Genomic DNA, 12766 nt, shown 5'->3' on the forward strand with positions numbered 1-12766 from the left:
TTGAGTGGATTTATTGCATTCTGCAGAGGAGGAGTACTGGCATTTGTTGCGGTTTCAAAAAAGGGAGAAAAAATGACAGAATAACATGGCGGATATTAGATTTTGCGTTAAATAAAGAATTTACTTTTTAATACTGACCTGTTATAATACTGATTTTGGTGGTAACTATTTTTTTAAGAATCAAACTCTTCATTTTGTGTGTTAATGCCTTCATGTTGTCTTTTATGGGGCTTAACATGTTGAGGCTCCAAAAATCCACATCCATCATTGAAGTAATCCAAATGACAGTGGGTTAATATGTCTTGTTAATGGGGCTGCACGATTGCTAAAATGTGAATCATGTTTTTTCTCCATTGGGAATGACATCATGATTCTCTTACACGATTTATTTCAACAAAAACATTTATTGCACTCAAGTAAAATTTGTGCTACACAGGACTTTCAGTTATAATAAAACGCTGGACTTAACAGTCTCAAAACAATCTCCTTTCCTTATTTTAGACCCCCTAAGATAAGTAACTTAAAATCTGTAAGCTGTTTAACATAAACAATATAATGTTAAAGGAATAGTCTACTCATTTTCAATATTAAAATATGTTATTACCTTAACTAAGAATTGTTGACACATCCCTCTATCATCTGTGTGCGTGCACGTAAGCGCTGGAGCGCGCTGCGACGCTACGATAGCATTTAGCTTAGCCCCATTCATTCAATGGTACCATTTAGAGATAAAGTTAGAAGTGACCAAACACATCAACGTTTTTCCTATTTAAGACGAGTAGTTATATGAGCAAGTTTGGTGGTACAAAATAAAACATAGCGCTTTTCTAAGCGGATTTAAAAGAGGAACTATGTTTTGTGGCGTGGTGGCACTTTTGGGAGTACTTGGACTCGGCGCAGTAACACCCTCCCTCTCCCATTATGAGAGTGAGAAGGGGAGCGGACTTTTCAGGCGAGTCGAAGTACTCCCAAAAGTGCTATTACGCCATAAAATATAGTTCCTCTTTTAAATCCGCTTAGAAAAGCGCTATGTTTTATTTTGTACCACTAAACTTGCTCGTATAACTACTCGTCTTAAATAGGAAAAACGTTGATGTGTTTGGTCACTTCTAACTTTGTCTCTAAATGATGCCATTGAATGAATGGGGCTAAGCTAAATGCTATCGTAGCGTCGCAGCGCGCTCCAGCGCTTACGTGCACACACACAGATGATAGAGGGATGATTCAACAGTTCTTAGTTAAGGTAATAACATATTTTAATATTGAAAATGAGTAGACTATTCCTTTAACATTCATATAAAGAATTAAATAAATAAAAAAATTGTGTGAAAATTGCTGCTTCAAATCTACTAAGTAAACTGACTGTGTGGGTTGCGGCTAGAAGGGATATAGCTACGGCCAAAATATTGTGAAATATTGCCTGATGAGGGTTATTTTTATCCTAATCCTACCCTTAAACCCAATATTTCATGGGATTTAGGCCAACGCTGTATCTGATCTAGACAGAATGAACTGCTGATTTTCATCTTAATCCTACCCTCAAACCTAACCCTAAACCCAATACACTGTAAAAAATTATTTGCTGCCTTAATTTTTTTTTTTTTTGAATTACTATTATTTCTTTACTAGAGATTAATTGTTATAAGTACAGGTGAGTTGTTATAACTTATCAAGTGAAGTTTGACTTTTTTCAACTATTTTTATAAGTTGTAGGAACTCCTCTCTTGTTGACATGACTTGTAAATCTGAGTTGATTTAACAAACAATTAAGACAGCAAATATTTTTACAGTGTACCTTGCGATATTTGGCTGTAGCTGTATTCTCTCTTGTCAGAACTGACTACGTGTTTAGGTCTACAGCCTTGTTACACGTCATCCCACAAAGGAGGACGAGAGAGAAGAGAAACAAACGGTCTTACATTGTGTGACTGTGACCAAGTTTAGCATCTTGGATTGTTGTAAAGTAAATTAATGTGAATGCAGCATCTGAATACAGGGAAACACTGCACATCCAAGTGAATCGTAATCATTTGAAAAAAAAATCTCATTTATGTATAATCTAGATCTGTGTGATCTAAAAAAGAAATAAAAGAAAAAAAATTGTGCAGTCCTACTTTGTGAGAGAAAACCAACATGTTGAGTGACCAATACGTCACGTATCAATGAAAACATACAGATCAGCTTTTTTTAAAAAATATTTTCATATTTGTGTAAATTAGCTGAAAATTAGCTGTCTGACACACATTCAACGCACAAACAGGCTAAATATCTTTTATTTTTTAATAGCACAAATAAAAAACACCTAGAAGAGAGAGCTAGGGATTAACAGAAATGTATATTTCAAGTTCTTTTGTCTTAAAATTGTTAAAGATGCATTTGTTACACAATATGTGCTCTGATTGCCGTATCAACGTTTAACAGACTAAAATGAATTTAAAGATGCAGATTGACCCCATGACCTTTGCGTTTCTAACGCAATTAGACACACGATGCGTTGATTTACTCTAAATGCAGTTGTCATAGAAGTGAATCTGAAAGTAGATTTAGGTTGTCACATCCATAAATAACCAACATGTGTGCGAAAAGAATAAATAGTGAAGCAAGAACAATTTGGCTTATATTACATTTATATTTATGCATTTGGAAGATGCTTTATTTAATGTGACTTACAATGCATTCATGCTATACACTGTATCAGTATGTGTTCCTTGGGATCGAACCCTTAACCTTTGCGCTGCTATCACAGCCTCCTTCCTACAAATTGAGGACATAAGTAGAAGTGTTCCTCATGCTTTAAATTGAGTCAAGAGTAATGTGTATTTCTGTAGATGTAAAATGCACCATTGTTCTGTCCGGCTGTGATTTATTTGTGCTGTCTTTTAACCCAGCAGCCCTTTGGATCCATCAGTGGCCCTGCCGAGGTTTGAAATAGACCCCGATCGGTGACAGCAGGGGAACAACATATCATCTCTCTCCACCTCCATTTTTACAATCCTGTTACAGTTTGTTCGATTTTTTTTACTCTGCCTGTCACACCGTGGGGTCCGTTTCGTAATTTTAGCATTTTTACACCTCGGTGCTTGTTGTAACGTGATAGAAGTTGTCAGTTAGTCAGCACAACAGTTTTGTCACCTTTATTCTTGTCATTTAAATGTGCCGCATTGTTTGTCGTTTCAAGTGTTGTTGTTTTACATTTGAATCAAGTCATCTCCGCATTATTGCTTCGACTATTATTAACAGCTGCAAGGTCACAGGGCGCGTAAAGTAAGATTACGGCATGACTGCCTCGAGTGTGTGGGTTTAGCGATCTGTTTAACTACCTTATACAGAGGCTCCATAAAAACAGCATGGTAATCCTCTCGCCCCTCCGAACCACAATGAAATTTTACTCTGATCTGAGGTGACTTTCAATGTGCTCGCTATAAGAGGGGACATTCACTAAAAGGTTTATGGAGCTTTTCTACTTAAGTCATTTAGCATTAAAATCAGGATGCAGGTGGAGGGAGGCAAAATATAAATCCAGAAGAAAAAGGGCTTATTGTAACCTGAAAGCGAAATCTTTTTTGGTGCTTTCATGGTGTTTTTGCACCATTTTTAAAGCGTGAAAGCTCCATTAATCATAATAGTGACCTGTACTGTTCCTTCGTAAAGGGTTTAGAAATAACATTATTGTGAGTAAATAATGATAGAACTGTGACTACTTTCCTGTAGCTGAATTGGTAGAGCTATGCCAAAGTCATAGGCTCGAATGCACATGCTCATGAAAATGTAGAGTATAATGCACTGTAAGTTGTTTTAGATAAAAGTCTCTGCCAAATGCATAAATGTAAATCTAAGTGACATGTTTTCAGCTCATGACATCAAAATGTTTGATCAGCTCTTTCACCCTTTTTTAAATAAAACTTAGTGACAGATTTACTAACAGCTTAGTAACGCCTCTTTAAGCTACTGTCGTTAATTAGCCGAAAAGGCCTGGACACAGTTGTTTTTGTGACTAACCCTATGCATATGCATTTTTTCCCTTTCAGACACTAAATTTATAGGAAAATATTACATTTTTTCCTCACCATTGACGAGTTATCTTGTCACTTAGGAGGAAACATTTCCCTGCTACTGACACTTTCCTGACAAGTTTTTACTGTAATCTGTAATACTGCTATTTTCCACTTACCCAATTTATAAAAAAACTGAAGCAAAAACCAATGTAAAGAGCACCTTTTGTCAGATTCACTAGGAAATATGTGCACTTTAACGATGTTTTAAACGCTGTGTATGAAAAATCGTTGTAGACTTTGGGATTTGTTATTTTGCAGATTGTTAACACATAATTACACACCAAAAGACATGTAAAATAATGAAAAATAGTGGCTCTTTAAATGAATCGCGCAGCGTGAGTTACTAAGCTTTACGCTCATCGATTTGCAAGTATTTGCGCTATTATTTAACCACCAAAAAAGCATGTCTTAAACCCTACAATAATTTGCACTGAGAATGTGATTGGTCGAGCTTGGTCAAGTTCGAAAAAAATAAAATGGCAGCCATGTAGCAACTGGAGCACAAATGTAGTGTAAATAGTTATATTTTAGTCCTTCCAGTTTTTTTTGTGAATGTTGCGGACAAAAATCCTTGATCTTGCGGCACATTTTCTTAAAAAATGTGATGGAATATGCGGGATATTTATGCAATTTTATGCGATGAAATTACGGGAACTTGCAAAAACTGCATGAAGTTGGAAAAACTGTTTGCAGTTTTTGCAGCATCTCTTTAATGTTCACGTCGCGTAATTGTCACTTACTAACATTCCCATGACAACAGGGGACATGGCTGCGCATGTGTGAAGTAAATGCAAAATTTTTCAACTTTCTGCTATATACATATATATATATAGCAGAAAGTTAAAAAAATTTGCATATACAGTGTACTATATATATGACTTTTTGCTACGAAAATGCAGGGATTATGAAATCATGCAAGCCCTTCATCATGCGAGCAGAAATATCCAACTTATGCGGCGAAAGTGCGGCGTATTTAAAAAATGCCGCCCCCGTATAAATATGCAGACTTTGGCTGATTATGCATTGAATCATGCGATCGCATAATCGCATTTTTCTGGACTGATATTTTCACTTTTTACACTTTTTAATGGCATTTCTAGTGAAAAATTTGTTTCGTGATAGTCACATTTTTTTTATTCTTTTTCCGTGCTATTATCACGAATTTTCCCGTTTTTTCGTGATCGTATAACGAATTCCTGTTTTTCGTGTGATTATCACGTATTGGTTACTCAACTGCTTTTTCTTATTTTTAAACCATTGTCGCTTCGGTTTAGGGTTAGATTTGGTGCTTGCATTAGAATGTCACTTTATATATTGGTTTATAATATTTTTTCTGATTTATTTTTTTATATGTCGCCTGGCGTTAGGGTTAGAGTTGGGTTTGGTTAGGGATGTCATTTGATGTAAATCTAACCCGAAGCGACAATGGTAAGAAAATAGGACAAAACAGTTGAGTAACCAATACGTGATAATCACACGAAAACAGGAAATTGTTATACGATCACGAAAAAACGCAAAAATTCGTGTTAATAGCACGAAAAAAGAATACAAAAATACGTGACTATATAACGAAATTTCGTGAGACTGGGCTGGAAAAATTAGCGTTGTAGTTTTCAAATATGGGATTAGTTACCACAAAGGCGCTCTGTTTTTCAAGCTGAATTCTTTTACGCTGCCTATAAAGTCTGCTCAAACATGAATGTAGTAAGTCCGAATTTCATTCATGCTACCCATATTCATAATACGCTCTTAACGGTTGATGAATAGTTACTTTGTCTAATTTCGGTGCGTACTGTCACAGTGTGTGGTTTTAAACGCTGGGATGTGACGTATTGTTTGTAGTTTATCTGCGTGCTTAGTGTGGTGTTGTTCACTGTTTATTGTTCATGTCCATGTTCCTTGTTACGACCATTGTGCCTGTTTCATTGGATTACTGTCTTTTAGCCTAGTTGAACTGGTTTGTGGTTTACTAGATGTACTTGCCCTTCAGCTACGTTTCATGGCCTGCTGATTTGGATTGTTTGGCTTGTTGTTTTCAATAAACGTTTTGCAATTTAATTCTACACCGCTTCCATTTCCCGCTCATTACATGTGCAGTCTTCAGTTTTTTTGTTGTCACACACGTTCAGAGAGTGACAGAATTAGTAAACGTATAGAGGAAACAGACTGACGGTGCAGTGTGTTAAAGCTGAAACGTGTATTGTACTGTATCACTTAAACCAAGACAGGAGAGAGTTTGTTTTAGTGTTTTTCAAGGAGCGATGATTTTTTTATTTGTTTATTTATTTGAAGCAAATGCCTGTTTTTACAGCTTAAATTATTGTGAGTCATTCATTGTTTTGCCCCCTCAGAATACAGCAAACAGCCAGAATGAGTCTAGAAGTCCAACAGAAGTAAAAGTGAAGGTTTTTCTCTTGTCTGGAGGTCAGTCGGTGAACAGAAGGAGTCAGATGGTGCTCTGAATTTGCCGTATGTTACACAAACACACTGCTGTCTCTACTCCCATACCATTCAGAACCAGCAGAGGGGGGAAATCTGATCTCCGGGTCAGGATAGATATACTGTCTGATTTCCCATCAGCAACACGTATGGGTTTAAGCAAATATAGTTTTTGCAACCTTGATGGAAACACACAGATCTTCTACTGCCTTTTTATTATAGTTTATCCTTCTGTTTCGCTAGTTCAACTTCTGTTCTGCTTTTATAAAAATTAAATACAATATTTAAGTCCTGCTTTTGCTTTCAACTTCACACTTTTGCTGGCATATACTGTGGGGGCGAAAGTATTTAAAAAAACAATAATTTTTCAAGATAATGTTTAAGATATATTTTTACCAGATGGTATTTTGTACAAATGTAAAACAACTTCGGTATAATTTCACTTTCAACATAAGTTGCACATCGTTACTTTTGACTCTGTCAGCAGTGAGAAAGTAACACACAGGTGGCAGGGTTTCCAGCAGAAAATGTGTTAGTTAAGGTGGTAGGGTTGGGCGGGTGGATGGATGGGGCTGGGGACGTGGCAATCATAGAGGGCGGGGCGTACGCATTATGATAAATTAAAATGTTTTTTATTTAAAACACTCAAAACTTAATTTTGAAGAAACTATGACAGAAAATGAACACATACTAGATTATTAATGAATTCAATGTTTTTACCTCTTAACAGGAATAGCTGCGTGGTGAAGTGAAACTAAAAGGTTAATAAACACAAACTGAAGCAGATGTTGTAGAACGTCTGGCGAACGATGATAGATAACGCAAAAACTGTAAAAACTGATTATTTCCCACTATTAATTACATTATCTTAAAGAAGTCTAACTACTGTAGCATGTAAATAATGCATAACATATAAAAATAAATAACATGAGCAAGAGCGCTCAACAATTATATCAAAACAACAGACACGTGAATCCTAGCTAGCAAGTTGTTCAAACAACAAAATCACAAGCTAATTTACTTTAAATTTGCAAGAACTATAGACTAATACAATAACAGGCTAAAATAAACCCAAAACATAAGTCCACTTATGCGTTTTATCAGCTATCCAGACAGTGATGAATCGGACCACGTCTTTCTCATTTCGCCCGTGGGGCATGCGTGCCCGCTCGCTGTGTGAAGCGCGTCTGCTCTATTCTCCGAGAAGCACTTGATGGCCTTTTGTGCAGCAATTTTTTTTTTTAGTTAAGGCGGTAGGGTTTCCCAGGTTAGGCGGGCCGCCCGAACTGGAAAGTGCTGCGGAAAACCCTGGGTGGGTCTAAAGTAACACAACAATACAAGATATATTTTTGTGTAATATTCATGACTATGTTCTTGTTCATATGTAATTGCAAACACATTTTTCCTCTTTCTTTGCCAAAAATAATATTACCTTTTTATTTTAAATTTCAGTTTCATCAAATGTTTAAAAGCAACCTGACAGTAAAAAAAAAAAATCCAGTAAAAATACATTCTACAGTATGTACACTATGAAAATGAAATTAAGCATAATATAAATTCTCAAAATAAGTTTTACTTTCGTCCCGACAGGAACTTCTGACATTTAAAACCGATTTACTTTAATACTGAAAAACCGTAGGGGGAGGCAAACTTCAGGATGCGTTACAGCATTATATAACCCGTAGATTGACTAGAACTTTAAGGGGGCGTGCACACCAAAGCTTTTACTCCATTGTATATTTTCAATTGTTTCCAATGGATGCATGGCGTTTTTCAAAAAAGCCAGCAACTGTAAAGCCAGCAACTGTTTTTTTTGCGCTAAAAGCCAGCGCTCAGCATTTTACCGAGCCCCTAAGGTGACTAGCCTGACTACCTGACTTTGCACTTTCGATAAATTTCATTACGCTTCTGTACTCAGTCTGAGATAGCTCCCATTATAACCATTTTCCTCTGGCCTCGAGACGGCCGTCCAATCAACGAACAGAGGGCGGGCTCAGAGCCGTGACGTAGACGTTTTAGTTTGTTGTGGACATGGAGGCACAGAAAGCTATTCGCTCTGTTGTGTAGAACCGGCACTTGCCAACTTAAGCTCGAACAAGAAGAGTGTTTGTTAAACATTTTGAATGGAGATTATGTTTTTGCCCCACTCCCGACAGGTTTTGGGAAAAGTTTAATTTATCAACTATTACCAATCATCAGCGAGAAACTCTGCAGCACAGCTTGGCGTGCACAATGATCGAGAAATCATGGAAGGCAATTTAATTGTTCACAGTTAATGGTTGAGAACGTTCTTTGGTGACGGTCCTGTCCAGGAAAATAAGGTAGGAAGATTTAATTTACATATGGTTATTAGGGATGCTCCGATCAGGATTTTTGCAGGTCGATACCGATCACCGATTTGTTGTCTTCGTGATCGGCCGATACCAATGCCGATTTTTCCAGCTGATATGCAAGCTCTTTGATGACTGTAACTTTTAACTTTTTTTCTAGATAAAGTAATACCACAGATGTAGCCTTTGTTATATTACTTGCAGTAATTAGGTATATTATTGCTTTAATAGAGAATCAAATAAATAAGCACAACAAATATTTATTCTTGCAAAGAGAAATGTAATATGCCTTTAAAAAGGCTTATGTCTGTAAAAAGTACTGAAAATAAAACACTTCACAGTCTTTACTGTATGAATTAAATATACACGCATTCGTATGAAGTACAACAGTTCTTTAGTCAAGAGCAGAGAGTGATTTTATTGAGAGATGAATTAGGTTACTGTAGCTTTAAGACGTGAGAGAGAGATCGCTCTGTTCACGTGCACTGATGACAGGCTGCTGTGTGTGCGCGCGGCGGGTGTATGCAGACGAGAGCAGCTGTGAGGAAAATTAAAGTTTAAACGCTCAAAACTTTAAAACGCATGCAAATAATAAACTTTTGACATGAGGATGCAATTGTCCTCGATAGATATGTGTTGTATACGCTGTTTGATGGGGATGTGAAGACGGGTCGCGCTGTTAGGACCGGACCGCGTCCTCATAGAAACTACACATATCTCTGTAAAGGCAAAGAGAGAAATGCAAATATGCATGTCGCTCATGAGCCACGGGTTATAAAAATGCTCTCACTGCGTAAAAATGGTCTCTAACTGCAGCCGCATTGAGGAGCCATATGATGACAAAAGTAAACAGAAAGATCGGTTCACGAGATCGGTAAATTTAACGAGGACCGATCGAGTCATTTAATGCCGTTATCGGCCGATACCGATCTGCGGCCGATCGATCGGAGCATCCCTAATGGTTATGGCTGTCTGCTGGAAGAGTTTGAGAGGAGAGAGGGGCGTTCCTCCACTTAGACGTGAAAAGACACCGTAAGGATAGTGTTCAACTAGCTCTGGCCCGATTTACTTTACATAATCTGCAAAAGTCGTTCACAGCCATGTTAAAGGATAATTCCGGTATTTAACACTTTGAGTCTCATTTCTGGTTTGTTTTGGATGAACTACAGTGATGGACACAGAAATTTTGACAATGGGTCGTGTCTTGAGTTTTTGACTCGTTTAGAAGCGTCTCTTGCCTGCTTCAGAATGGAAGTCAATGGCCATGCACAAACATGTCATTAAAACAACACTTAACGTTCATTTTCAAAACTGTGCTACTCACCGAGTGGTTCGTGGTGTTTGTTGATGATTAAAAACAAGTTGTGTAGCGAAATACAGTTTCTGTCGTGTTTTATTTGGCATCTTGTAAAATTACATTGACTTCTCTTGGAAGACTCATTGCTCGCTGATATATCACTGCCGCCGCCGGAAAAGGAAAAGGGACTGTTTACATGTGGTTGTTGTTTTTTCGTTCGGTTTCTCTCAGAATAAATTTTTCCCATATTTGTAGGGCTGGACCACAATATTCGAATATTCGTTCCGTATTTCAGTTTTGGGATTCGAATATATATATAAATATTTTACAGCGTTAATGCAGAGCTTTTGCCAAGCAGGAAGTGCGCTTCACGCTCCCGCTCTATAGGTGGCGCAGACAGACCAACATCCATAGCCAACAGCCACCAAACGCACACCAGTGGAAGAGATCGCCTCAAACGGAAAACGCGCTTCCTGCTTTGACATTCACGCTAATAATATTGTAAATAACATTCAGTTTCTTGCAAAAACTGATTGATATGCTTCACAAGACGTCAATATGTCACACTGAGTTATGGGGGATTACTGTTGTATTGGATATATATGCTTTAGCTCTTAAAGTGTGCGGATCTGTTGACTTGCATGACGGAGCACTGGGGTTTCTGCAAAATATCTTCTTTATTGTTCTGCTGATGAAAAAAACATATTGGATGGTGTAACTGTTATAAATAAACTTGATTTTGAAAGTATGCTACCGTTTTATTACAGTTTGTTGGACTATGTTCATTCATGCTTCAGACTCAAATATAAAGCGGAAGTATATACGCGGTTGTGAGGTATCTGAAAAAATAGTTCCACTATAGCAAATAACACGGATTGAAATCATACATTGCGCCAATATATTTGTTTTTGGTCGTCAACGAGCACCATGAACCGCTCGGTGAGTGGTACGGTTTTGAAGGTGAGCGTTAAGTGTTGTTTTAATGACATTTTGTGCATGGTCATTGACTTCCATTCTGAAGCAGTCAAGAGACGCTTCTAAATGAGTCGAAAAGTCAAGACACGACCTATTGTCAAAATTTCTGTGTCCATCACTGTAGTTCATCCAAAACAAACCAGAAATGAGACTCAAAGTGTTAAATACTGGAATTATCCTTTAACTCCAGTATTTTGCTCGATGGCTTTGTTTTCACATCATACGTGCACTGTAAAAAAATTCCATAGAAATTGCGGCTGGGTTGCCGGTGACTTGCCGTGGATTTGAATGTATGTTTTTTTACTGGCAACATTTTGTTCAAAGTTAAATGAACATTGAACGTTTGCAGGTCTTTGTCTTTACAGAGTAAAACTAAAACACAGAATCAGGCAAGGCATTCTGGGAAACAAAATCTGAAGCAAAAAACAGAAAAAGGTTGATGATGATTTCCGGTTCCCAGAATGCTTTGCATGAGGCTGTTATTGTATAGTTTTATTCTGTAAATATAAAACTTGTTAATATTTAACATTTATTTAACTTTGAATAAACTCTTGCCAGTAATTAACATAAATTTAAATCTACGGTAAATTACCGGCAACCCAGCTGCAATAACATTGTAATTTCTACAGAATTTTTTTTACAGTGTGTGTTTTACATCAGAAATTTGATGCGGCTGAACCGGCACAACGCACATCATAACCAAACGTTTAGGCTTACGTTTAGTCCAATGATTTTAAACTTTAGACAAGCCCCTCCCACAAGAAGGAAACAATTGTCAATTTTGCCCAGCCAGACTCTGTCTATGAAGCGTAGCAAAATAGCAGAGGATGGTATTACCAGGCTCTAAGGTGACATTGCAGTAAAAAAATCTAAAGTTTAGTTTCATGTGCTCACGTGAAACCTTCATGTGCAGAATTTTTTTTAAGTTTGCTTTTTAAATGCTGTAGTTTCAAGTGCGCACGCGAAACTAAACTTTATTTCATTTTTGCTCCATGTCTCCTTAGGGGCTCCGTACTGTTTTTTACGTGTTCAGCGGAGAAAATATTCAGCTTTGGATGAAAAGCTCAGCACGTCAATGTCAATTCTCACACGGCTGTCCAATCACAGTAAAGGAGGGACGGGATAAATACCACAACAACCAACCGGCGCATGATACAATGACAAAACAAAAGCAGGTGTATCTCAGCAACCAACGAACTTGGCTGAAAAAAAGCTAGCAGTCGGCGTCCGTCTGCCATTTTCAGCCGCATTTAAAGGTTTGGTGTGGATGCCCCCTAACACATGAAACAACAAACACAACTTGAAGAGTTTCGTTGCAAAACGAGATAACCACCGTTTTTTTAATTGTTCAGAAATCTCGTTTTTTGGTTGTGCATTCCAATTAATTTCAATGGTTTGTTTTGATTTAAACCTTCATAACTTAAAAAATACAGCTAAGTAGCACCATAAAACAAAATAATAACATGATAACATAATAATAAACATGTTTTGACAAAAATGTTAAAAAATGGATTTATCTCGTTTTGCAACGAAAGTCTTCACTTGTAATTAGAAAAAAAATGACCGCTTTAGTAATTTACTTTTAATGCCCTTAAACTTTCCAGACCTATCCGTGGGAAAAGATGACAAAATTACATGCTTGCGTGCTGAACATGCTGTCATTAGTTTGA

General features: G+C 37.2%; 1 protein-coding gene across 3 annotated transcripts in view; it reads left to right on the forward strand.

Moving 5' to 3' along the window:
* LOC129427603 (bis(5'-adenosyl)-triphosphatase) overlaps positions 1–12766 on the forward strand; it is a 433001-nt gene that overhangs the window by 39638 nt on the left and 380597 nt on the right. The window lies entirely within an intron of this gene.

Source organism: Misgurnus anguillicaudatus, chromosome 14 (assembly GCF_027580225.2).
Source record: "Misgurnus anguillicaudatus chromosome 14, ASM2758022v2, whole genome shotgun sequence".
NCBI lineage: Eukaryota > Metazoa > Chordata > Actinopteri > Cypriniformes > Cobitidae > Misgurnus > Misgurnus anguillicaudatus.